The sequence below is a fragment of the Miniopterus schreibersii genome, assembly GCF_964146895.1.
Source record: "Miniopterus schreibersii genome assembly, chromosome: 11".
In the NCBI taxonomy this organism is placed as follows: domain Eukaryota; kingdom Metazoa; phylum Chordata; class Mammalia; order Chiroptera; family Miniopteridae; genus Miniopterus; species Miniopterus schreibersii.
Genome location: NC_138111.1, coordinates 35,618,490 through 35,630,581, shown reverse-complemented (window position 1 = coordinate 35,630,581; position 12,092 = coordinate 35,618,490). Strand labels below are relative to the sequence as shown.

Sequence of the window (12,092 nt, the reverse complement as noted above, 5' to 3'; positions counted from 1 at the left end):
GTGAAATAAACACGTCAAGGAAGTTTGGAAAGTTTCATGTGATGGCCTAAGACATACCTTGCCTGTTTGTTTTCCTGAACCAAGAAAAGAAGGAGCCTTTGCTATTTTTATTAAGAAGTTTAGATAAGAAACAGAATCTCTGTTTTTTTCCTAAAATATTTATTCAAAGACTGACTTTCTAAAACATACATTTCCTCTTATTGCTCCTAGGACATAGGGATATTTGCTATTATTGCAACCTGTCACTAGAAAAATAGCAAGTAGGAAGTTATTTTCTTCTCCGTAACTGTTTTCTAATGATTATTATTAACTCCAAGCAGAATTCCTAAGGATAAACCTAGCTGAGTTCACTGAATGCTTTTTATCCCAGTGTAGATGTCTAGAAGATTAGTGTAAAGGCTGTGATGTCAGATCTGCTTGTTCTATGTGGCAACTAAGGAGAGATGAATAATTGCAGAAAAGGTGACAGCGACTGTGCCCACGGAGTACCCAGCCCTGTGGCTCACATCACCCTCGGAAAGTGTGCCAGCCTTTTCAAGTTTTATTAACTATGATGAGAACCACTTTGCTGGCATGGCTGTCTCTTTTTCTTAAAGAAACACAGTGAAGAGCAATGCCTGGCATATACTAGTTGCTCAAGAAATACCTGAAGAGACACATACACAAAATCAATCTGTGCTACATAATCCTCTATCACAGCATATACATGGCATATATATGATCACTATATATAATCAATCAACTGACAGTGTATTGTGCTACTTAATGAAAATCACCACAATATGCACTCAAGAGAGATAAAGAATTCTATTAATTTTTTTATTACAAAAGTCATCAGAATTATGCATGCCACTGGTAAAACAGTAAAGCAATACAGAAATGCATACCATGGGAGGTGGAAGTGCCACACCCCTCCTCAGATAACCACTGTGAAGAGCACAACAGCAAGGTGCATTTAGGTGCAGATTTTTTCCATGCTCAGGTTAATGTTTGTATGTGGTAACTCTTTGAAACTTGTGGATGTTTATGGCTTAGACTACTTACCAGACTATTTAAAATATCCATATCACATGAACTCTAATTCTACTGAGTTCAATCTCAATGTCTCTGAGGCCCCTGACAGGATACAAGGGACACTTGGCAGATGTGCAGGCTCAGCCCATCACCAGGTTCCACACCTCAAGGAGTCTTTGTTTTCTATCCTGTGGCAGCCACTCTCATTAGGCATCTCACAAAGCCACTTTCCCTTTTTGGCTACAAGGTCTTGCACACCTCACCTCTCCTCACCTCTCTCTCTCTCTCTTCCACTCTCTCTGAAAGCAATGGAAAAAATATCCTTGGGTAAGGATTTAAAAAAATATTAAAAAAATTTTTAAATTATGTACATAAAATCTCAAAATACATTTATAAACTCCTGAAAGAAGACGCAACATTTCTACAAGAGTTATATATATAATAAATTTATCAGGACACTACCTCTGGGTCACTCGAACAGGAAAGAGCAGATTTTCCTGGCATCTAAGCACAAGATTAGGATTCAGTAGAATCAGCATTATTCAAAGCCATACCAGTGGAACATTTGCTATTCCAAAATACTGGCTGAGCGCCAATCTATTGGGATTCTTCTATTAAAATGACAGCTCTAGGATCTTGCTGGACTCAAGTCCAGTGGCAGTCTCAGGCCACGCCCCAGACCCACTGAAGCAGAATCTGCCTTTTCCACAAATCCCAGGTGATCTGGATGCACATGGAAATCTGCACAGCACTGCTCTAGGGTGGTGTTTGGTAGCCGGTATATCTCGCTGTGAAGCACTTCTTTGGGTTATCTCAGGTATATCTCGCTGTGAAGCACTTCTTTGGGTTATCTCAGGTATATCTCGCTATGAAGCACTTCTTTGGGTTATCTCAGTGCTGCCGCGGGCCTTACTGACTCACCCTCAGCTCCTTGTCCCTCACACTATCCCCATCATAAAAATCACCCTGGAGTGTGTATTTCTGGGCTGCTTTGCAGCTTCTCATTTAGCAGTTTGAGGATTAGATCAAGAATCTGTATTTCATCATGTATCTCAAGTGATTCTTAGACTCAAACACCTTCGAGTAACACCCTCCCAGTTTTCCACAGGATCAGACAAAGTATTGATAAAACAAAGATTTATGTGACTCACTTAAGTATGTTAAAGAAAGAAAATGCTTAAGTTTTACAGTAACCCCAAAACAAAGACCCTCAATGACTATGCCCCACCTATCCTAATAAAATTGTCCAGACCAGGTTCCAAATCTTACTGGCTTTAGGATAATGTCAGGAGTTTCATGTTTAAAAGTGAATCCAACAAGGGAATGAGTGAGAGTCTTCAGGAGTCCAGGAGGCAGAGGCTGTTTGTTCTGCTTTTATGCCGGTGCTGTTTGCATAGGAGATAATTTATGATTGTCTTCCAGCTACGCAGGGAGTCATGTGCGGCGATGGCTCTTACGCTGCTGACAAGCTGGGCCGGCCCTGAATAAACAGCACTTCATCATCACCACAACCCAACTGTAGATACACGTTGGCATTTGATTCCCCCCACTTGCCGTCTACCTGATAAATCACTGTTTTAGTTACGTGTATACAAATACTATTTGTTAATCCGCTCGAATGTCTCCAAAATGCTTCCCCTACCTTAAGTTAAAATTATATATATATTTCCCACTCAATTTCGCAAAAAATTTAGAAAATAAAGGGATCCTACTTTAATTTACCACCCCTGCCCTCACCATACAACCTTCCACATTTGAAATATGACCCAGCCTGAGACTGCTGCATGGAATTTAGGAAGTCCCTTTACTAATTATTGCAGCTGGGAATTGACTGGCAGAAACCCAAACTATTCCCATCAGTTAGGAAGAGTGGGAACTGCTCCCTGTCACAGTCCTTTGTCACTCATGGGTCCAAAGATCTGATCATTAAACATTTTAGAGGTCATGAGTCCTTCTTCCTTAGTAATTCACTGTTTTGGAATGAGTAGGAAGGCCTGGAAATGTGGCGACAAAAAGGCTTTGTTATTTCCTGACCAAAAGCTAAGGTGTAGATCTCAAGGGCCCTAAAAAGACGTTGATGATCATGATGACAAAGAGCAGAAAACAGAAGTGATATGGCTCTACTTCAACCAATACAACAACCGAGATGGTGATGGTGTCCACTAGATTTACTGTATTTGTGTTGAAAGTATGTGGACAAATGCAGTAGTAATTTCTATTCTCTGCTATTCAGTGCTCATCTCATTGCTCTGAAAAATTTAGTCTTTATGCTACACGCTGATATGAGAGAGAAAACCCACTCTTCTTACATTGCTCACATGGCGGTGGGCAACAGAAGGGTTACATGAAACAGAGAGTGTATTTGTGTATAATTATTTATTTATTAATTATTGTATTATTTATTATTATTAGCCTACTTTTGCCTACCCCTGTATATCCTAATCTTCCACTGTTTAAGTTTCTGCCCCCATCATTTTACTCAAACTGCTGTTTTCCAAAATACCAATCACTTCCAGGTTGCCAAATCCAAAAATCACTTTTCTGTTCTGACTCTATTTGACTTTTCCAAAGAATTCCATGAGGTTGACCCTACCTCCTCCTTGAAACACTCAATTCCTTTCCTGACGTCACATTCTCTTTGTTTTTCTCCCGTCTCACTGGCTGCTCCTCAGTCACCTGCGCTGGTTTCTCTTCCTCCGTCAACCTCTAAGTGTTCACTGCCCCAGGCTTTGTTCCCAAACCCGTTCCTCTTCTTTATCTACACATTCTCCTTGGTGATCTCACCCAGTCACATGACATTCAAAGTATCCACCTGAACTCCAACCTGGTCTATCCACGTGATATTTCCATGTAAATGTTTAATAATCATTTCAAATAAAACACAATCTATCTCTGCCCCAGTTTCCTCCTTATCATTAAATGGCACCGCCCAGTTACTCAAGCCAAATATTTAGGAATTATTCTTGATTCTTTCCCCATTCATCAGCAAACCCTGCTGATTCTACTTCTGAAACACAGCTCAAGTCCAAACATTTCTCACTTTTCTCCATCTCTATTACTGTCATAGCCACAGTCACCATCATCTCTTGCCTGGTCTTCAGTGGCAGATCCCCAACTGGTCTCCCTGCAGCTGCTCTTGGCTCCCTAAGATCAGTTCTCCACACAACACCAAGAGAACTTTTAAAATGTAAATAGAATCATGACACTCTTCTGCTTAAAACCCATTCAAAAGTTTCTCAATGCAATTATCATTATTTCCATTTTAATTTTTTCCAATTACAGTTGACATTCAATATTATATTTGTTCTAGGTGTACAGCATAGTGGTTAGACATTTATATATCTTATGAAATGATTCCCCCCAATAAATCTAGTACTCACCTGGCATCAAACATAGTTATTACAACATTATTGACTATATTCTCTATGCTATGCTTTACTTCCCTGTGATTATTCTGTAACTACCAATTTGTACTTCTTAATTTCTTCACCTTTTTCACCCAGACCCCAACTCCCCTCCCACCTGGCAACTATCAGTCTTCTCTGTATCTATGAGTCTGCTCTGTTTTGTTGGTTCATTTATTTTGTTTTTTAGATTCCACATATAAGTGAAATCATATGATATTTGTCTTTCTCTGTTGTTTGTTTTTTTAAACTTAGAGGAGAAAGGTTTAGTGCCTTTGAGATTATATAATCTTAGATATTAAGATATGATTTTATATATCAAAGAGAAAAAAGTAGACATAACAATAGAAAAACAGTTGTAGAACATAAAAGACAATTCAGAGTTGAAATATAAGTGATTTATAAATATCTGAAGTCACTGATAATCAAAAAATCCTTTGATAATAAAATATCTCGTGTTCTTCTTTCCTATTATTGGTAAATACTTCTAAATGGGCACTCTTATACGCTGTTGAAATTATATTCTAAATAAATCAGATATACACAAAAAAGGTTTGTGGAAAATGCTATTCATTGAATTATTACTTTAGTAACTAAAACTTAGAAACAACCTAAATTCCAACAATAAATTATTAAGTAAACTATGGAAAAGTCACACAAAAGAATATTATGCTGCTATTTAAAATAATGCTACCAAAGAATACTTAATGACACAAGAAAACACTCATGACAGTGTTAAGTGGAAAATAATTTCTATAATCATATAAAATAGAATGTCATTTTTATATGTCTTCGAATAATATATACTGAAACCTAATACACAATGGACATTAAGATACTGTGATATTTTAGTTGCCATAATATAGTCATATTGGTCATCTACAACCTAATTGTGTCTCTCCATTATTTTGGGACCCTCTTTCTAAGGTTTCTACTAAAGGCTTTGGAGTCAGCTGAACTCCAAAGTTAACCCTTGGCTCTGCATTCACTAGCTGGATAACTTAAACGAGTTATTGCACCTCTCCAAGCCTTGATTTTCCTCATCTGTAAAACCCCACCTGATAGGACTGTTGTAAGAATTAGGAACATATATCAAAAAGCCGGCCTAGTATCTGGCATATAGTAGACAATAAACATTAGATCTCTTTCCTAATTCTTAAGTTATCAAAAGATCATTCTGTGCATTCATGAGATTAATCTGATCCATAGAGAGTATTTTACAAATTTCTTGGTATGGGAACTTGTTTTTCATATTACAATTTCTTGCCTTATATCTTTTATAATAAATGTGAACTTTCAAATAATGATCACACACATTTTAAGTTATTTAAGTGATTTATATGTAAAATTCCTAGATGTGCGAGGATAGAGGAAGTTACACAAGGCTAAATATGAAGCCAAGTCATTTAAAAAATGTAGGATATAGAAACTCTGGGTAAGGCAGTGTTTATCTCACTCGTGGATTCTTTATCCTTAATTCCAAGTTAGACTCAGTGAATGAGCTTCTGGTTTTACACTATACATGTAACAGCTTTTAAAGCATCAAAAAATGTGTGGTAATTTTTCCTCCAGCTAAATCACATAGATAGAGCCTTTTTCATCATTTCCACAATTTCACCTCCAAGTGTCATGACCTTCAGTGGATTTCACTCCTGATGCTAATACTTTCCATTTAGGTCCAGCATTCTGGGCCATATGCATAATCCAAAACAGTTGTCTCTCTTACAAATCACAAGTGAAATATATTGAGTAAAGCTTCTACTAAATGAAACAAATTCTTTTTTAATGTCATGGACAAGCTATTCCCAGATTTATTATGTCTGAAATATTTTGCTTCTTGCAGGAAATAGAAAAATAAAGTGAGCAGGTGTCATCTGCAGGTACGATGCCTGTAGATAAAAATCATTACCAAGATTAAAACAAAAGCTTGTACGGCTTCAATTATGAGACTAGTGAGTCTCAGAAATACAGTTTGACAACCCATAACCACCTTGTAAGCACAGTGGCCAGCATGGATTGCTGAGTTACTGAAATTTAAGAGGATAGTTTGACATTTATACTCTGCATGGATTTATTTCAAGACTGAAGACTATTTTTTAATCAAGATATAAGAAAAATGCTGAGGTATGTACGCAAATGTTCTAACTGAAAGCTTTATGATTTATGCTACCAAAATTCCATTATGATGTTTAAAATATTCAGCAATAATAAAGTCTGATAATTTTGACAGGAAAATGATTTATGAGAACACAAAATGCATAAATTAAGAGATTTTATTTATTCTGTGTTTTTTTTGTACACCCTTTAATTGGTAAGCAAAGATATTTTCCATGTTTTTACCAGATGTCATTTTTAAAAAACTCTTTTGTTCTTATTCTTACAAGCTAGTCGAGGCATTTTAGTAGTGCAAACTCTACTGTGTCTATTAAAACTGTATTAGATGTCATATTTTGAAAATAGAATGAAGCAGTGTGTGTTCACATTCTTTAGCGCTAGAGAAAACACCTATTTGTGAAAAGATTCTGTTAGAATTAAAAATATTACACTATATAAATAAATATGTAACGTATATGGACATATCAATACAATTCTCATTTAAACCAGCACTACACTGCCTAACATAATTGAATAAAGCACTGCTTCTGCATTAAGCACTCTGTTAAATGCTTTGTGTCATCTCAGTTAAACTTCAAGGTGACCCGATGGGGCAGGTAACATCATCTTTGTTCTGCATGGAGAAATGCAGGCTTTGGGAGGTTAGGTAATTGGCTTCACACAGCTCATACATGTGAAAACTAGGACTCGAACCAGGTTCGTCTGCCTCCAGAGCCCATGTTCTAACCTCTGTGTTATTCTCAAATGGGAAAATTTTCATCACCAAAGGTATTGCTAATTTCACTTTCAACTTAATAGAAGCAGTTATTTGCTACTCCATTTACTTCTGTGTAGTGTTGATTCTCTCTGTCACTACACACAAGTAAGCCACCGCCTTGATTTTAACACATTAATAATAACATGCTGCTTCACATTTTTGATGAGCCAATATTAGCACGCTTTGTGATCAATTTCTACTTTCTCATCTACTCTATAAAATAGAAATGTAGGCTGGCCATTAACTTATATATTTACAAACCTAAAATAGAAAACTTGCCCAAAGAAACTGCTATAACAAAGATTGTTGCAAGATTCTTGCAACAATATGTATGTTCAAAAGGCTGAACATGTGTGTTCACACAGGAAAGAAAAAAAAAAGCAGGAGAACTGGCATAATTCCTGGTATTCAGAATTATTCTCATGTACTGTAGTTTTCTTTACACAGACAATGGAAAAATGCCTCACTCTCATTCAGTATGTAAAAATGTCATCATCTAAGGATGCTTCCAACATTACTTTTCTTCTGCTCAAAAGCCCAAAGACAACCAGAAATTAGGATTGCAGGAAGCAAGGAGGGAGACAAAAGAGGCAATTGTTTTCCCTGAAAGAGTGGGCATTTTAATAGAAAAAGCCCACAGTACCACCATCATTTCAAGAAAAGTCTTCTTGTAAAGGCACAACTATCAAAGACAAAATTAAGTATCAATCTGCAGGTGCTTCAATTTAGGTCAAGCATGTCATAAGTATTACAGGAGAAATCAAGAGTCTTCCAGGCAGTCACCTTTGCAAGGTCATCATTTGGGTTCGGAAATTCAAGAATAGAGGGGGAGAGCACATGTTTATTGAAAACCGAACGTCACGGTTTTCATGTCCTGGGACAAATATCTATTACCTTCTATAACCATATCATTAATGAAGAAAGAGAGACACAGAGGAAGAGTGTACTGGGAGATAATCCATCTGAAAGCACAGGCTTGAGTTAAGGACTTTTGAAATGAAGTGGGCAGGTTTCAGGTCAACCTGAAATTGAGTGTGTTGAAGTCCTGCCTCAGCCTCACCATCTCCGTCACAGAGGGCCAGTGTTACACCAACAGAGAGTTGCCCTGGAAAATGATGCTTATATGCACTGTACTTCATACAAGAGTGGTCCTAGGCAGACTCTCACACTAGTTAACAGCAGATTGAATACTTGCATGTGGGGAGGTGCACAGCCAATTAGAGAAAAATAAGTCATCATCTCATTAACTAGCTCAACTTAATTTACCCATAACCATCAAAGCTTTTCCATACAGTATGGATTTAAGGACTCAGTGAGGAAAATGTGTTTTGTTCATGTAAGTCTGTAAGGATTCCTATATGGGGATGAACAACATAATGGAAAAACCTCTCATTAGGCAGGTTTTATTTTTGAAGGGGTAGAACCTGGGCACATCTAGCTATCGAATAATAATAATAGTAAGTTATTTCCATAATTGTGTATAGATGTTTTTAAAAAGTCCCTGTTGGCTTGTTTTGAGCCAGGAGCCTGAACACTTACGGCTTTATTTATTTTCCTTTGTAAAAATAAATCATCTCGCTTGAACAATATTTCAAGAAAGCAGGAGACCTTCCTTCCTCTCTGGGTAACCCTTTCTGATTGATGGAAACCACCAGTCAAGCCTCCAGAGTGCTTGCTGTACGTGTACACACACCCTTCCGATCGCTCTAAGCTGTGTCAATATTAACCTGACCAAATGAAGATCACACTGTCTCTTTTGTTCCTCGCGCTTCTCGCATGGGGAGCACAATATGGCTCTTGTCAGAGGTGCTCCATCATTTTGGCTCAAGGAAACTGCCAGTACAGTTTGGGATTCGTTCTTCATGGGCAGATATCCTGATGGGTCTAATGAAGCCTTTCTGCTGACAACTCATTTGCTAAAAATACCCCACCATCATCAAGTTTAAGTGGGGAGTGCGGTTGTGTCCCCTTTGCTATCAACCCAATGAAAGTAATTTTTTTGAAGTTTAAAAAAATCTATATATCAAAGCACTCACCTCTCACCACTCCTATATGTGCTCTTGCTAGTTTCCATGTGCTCACTGATAAACTTTATGACATTCTTAAATTGGAATATAATAGGATAAACACCAATCTTAGAGCTCACACGCAGAGCCAACAGTCTGTGTGTGCCATTTGCTGCAATCTAAGCTAATTACCAGAAACCCCCCTCCTGAAAACAGATACACTCTGGGGTTTGGGGTTTATTTTCATTTGGAGAAATCTGTGTGTGGGGAGCTTGAGGAATTCATTTTCAGGTGAGGACACTGTGTTGTACTGACTGTCTTGGTTGCAAGTCACAGAAACGTTAACCTAAGAGAAAGAAAGTGAGAAAGGTCCGGGGAGCATTCTCAAAGAAGCACAGGAAGATTTGGGGGCCACGCTGGGAGGAGGGCAGGCTGCTAGGGGGGTGCTGGCCACCGACTCCTCCAACCCTCTTCTCTGACACCATCCTCCGCTCCTGCAACCCGCTAGTGCTGTCCATGGGGCGGGAAAGGTGGGCGGCTCCAGCTCCAGGGCCGGCCTTTCCACCTTGTCATGGCTCCCTCCCTCTTGGTCTGTTGTTTGAACACCCTGGAGAAGGAATTCTGCACCCAGCAACTGAGGTGGATTGGGAAGACCATCAGATACAGACATGGCACCGTCATAGCAAGAGCGACAGGTAAGAGTCATTTCCTAGAAGAGGGGTGCTGAGCGGATAAGCCCATAGGTGTGCACCTTAGATATCAAGCACAAGGGACTAACATGCACACACACACACACACAACAAGCACATGCACACACACTCTAACACCCCATACACACATCATATAATTTCCCAAATTCCCATTTTATTTCCTGCCAGCAAAGCCCAGTCATAGGAAGAGACACAATGGTTGGGAAGATAACCTCAGGGAAATAATTTGGTTAACTTTCATTTGAATGGCAATTTGCACCTAATTAAGAAGGGTATTATATAGAGGAATGACAAAACAAATCCATAAAAGTGTTAAGCTTATAAAATGAAAATTATGCTTAACCAATAAAAAATATATGGTGGCCTCTAATCAGTCCAGGAAAAAGAGGCCAAGTCTTCTTAATCTTTATTCTTTCAGGTCAGTGTGAGGGCTTCTCTTTTTGGCCCCTGAAGTCTTCAGATGCTCAAATCTCCACCACAACTGTCAAATTTTCTTTGCTATTTGAACCATACATATGAGGCATTCAAATGCTTTATTTATTTATTTTTAAAATATGTTATTATTGATTTCAGAGAGAGGGAGAGAGAGAGACAAATATTAATGATGAGAGAGTCATTGATCGGCTGCCTCCTACATGGCCCCTACTGGGAATCAAGCCCACAACCTGGGCATGTGCCCTGACCTGGAATTGAACCGCAATCACCTGGATCATAGGTTGATGGTCAACCACTGAGCCATGGCAGCTGGGCTCAAATGCTTTAAATACAAATTAGAAATGATCTACAGGCCCTTTCTATAAAAGAAAGTATTTGAACTAACTCTGCTAAAATAGGAGTTGTATATATAAATATGTACATTTATATATATATATGTAATCATTTTATACAAGGGTTATTTATTAAAAGGCTTTAAACAGGCTAAATACAGAAAAAAGTTGGAATTCATAACAGATAAAAAGAAATAACTTTAGAGCAGAGTTGCTCAGCCTCGGCACTACTGCCATTTTGGGCCGGGTAATTCTTTATCCCGGGGGCTGTCCTGTGCATTAGCAGCATCCCTGCCTCTACCCACTAGATGCCAATAGCAAACTCCTTCCCCTAGATGTGAAAATCAAATATTCTCCCGATGTTGTCAAATGTCTTCTGAGTGGCAAAGACCCCCTAATTAAGAACCATTGCTTTAGAGAATAATAGTAGGAGAGTCTTGCAAACTTAAAAAGTAATTCACATCACGTACAACTTTTTTAGAAACATTATGGCATAAAGCAAGACACATCGTTAATTCTGCCTGGTTTAAGAGATAGGAAAACTAAGAAATAAAATCATGGATGGGGAGCACTTAAGCAAATACTTAGTGCTAGCTGGCCAACTATTTTCTTTTCCTAAGCTGGTAAAACATTTAACATTTCCATCAATTGTATTGTAGTTTATACTGGCATGCTTAGAAAATAAACATCATTTTGATTCTCTTATACAAAGAAAAAAAAAGAATTATGTAAAAGAAAGGGGCAGGATTTTATTAAAACATCTACTTCCTGTTTCAGGAAAATGAGTTTTTCCTAGGTATTTTCCAGAGCTTTGTTAGTCTAGAAATATTGTATCAATCCAGGTCAGTTATAAGTAAATAGGGCATTTTAAAATACCAAACTATATATTTGGGATTCCTGAAAATGATGGGCATACTTTAACTCCATTGTGGTAACCCTGAAATATGGCAGTTCTGCGAGAGCAATGCCACATGCCTGGGGCATGCCAAGTGTTCAGCGAATCACTAGCATTCCTGCCTGAAAACAGGCTACATGGAAAAATTCATCAAAATCCATTTCTGAGCCCGAATTATCTGAACCTGTATGTCTGTATCACCAGTTCTCAACCCTGGCTATACCTTAGAATAGCCCAAGGAATAAAAACTATATATATATATATATATGCAAATACTCCAACCTCACCCCATGAAATTTCAATTTAACTGGCTTAAGGATGGGGCCTGGGCAGCATATATTTTTCTGAGAGTTCCAGCTATTATTCTAATGTGCAGCGAAGGTAGAGAACAGTGGTCATGTTGATATAAAAAGACATTTTCAAT

The 12,092-nt window shown here is 38.0% G+C and overlaps 1 protein-coding gene across 1 annotated transcript in view; it reads right to left on the bottom strand.

Moving 5' to 3' along the window:
- The window catches only part of PRUNE2 (prune homolog 2 with BCH domain), a 203,657-nt gene that overhangs the window by 82,467 nt on the left and 109,098 nt on the right, over positions 1-12,092 (bottom strand). The window lies entirely within an intron of this gene.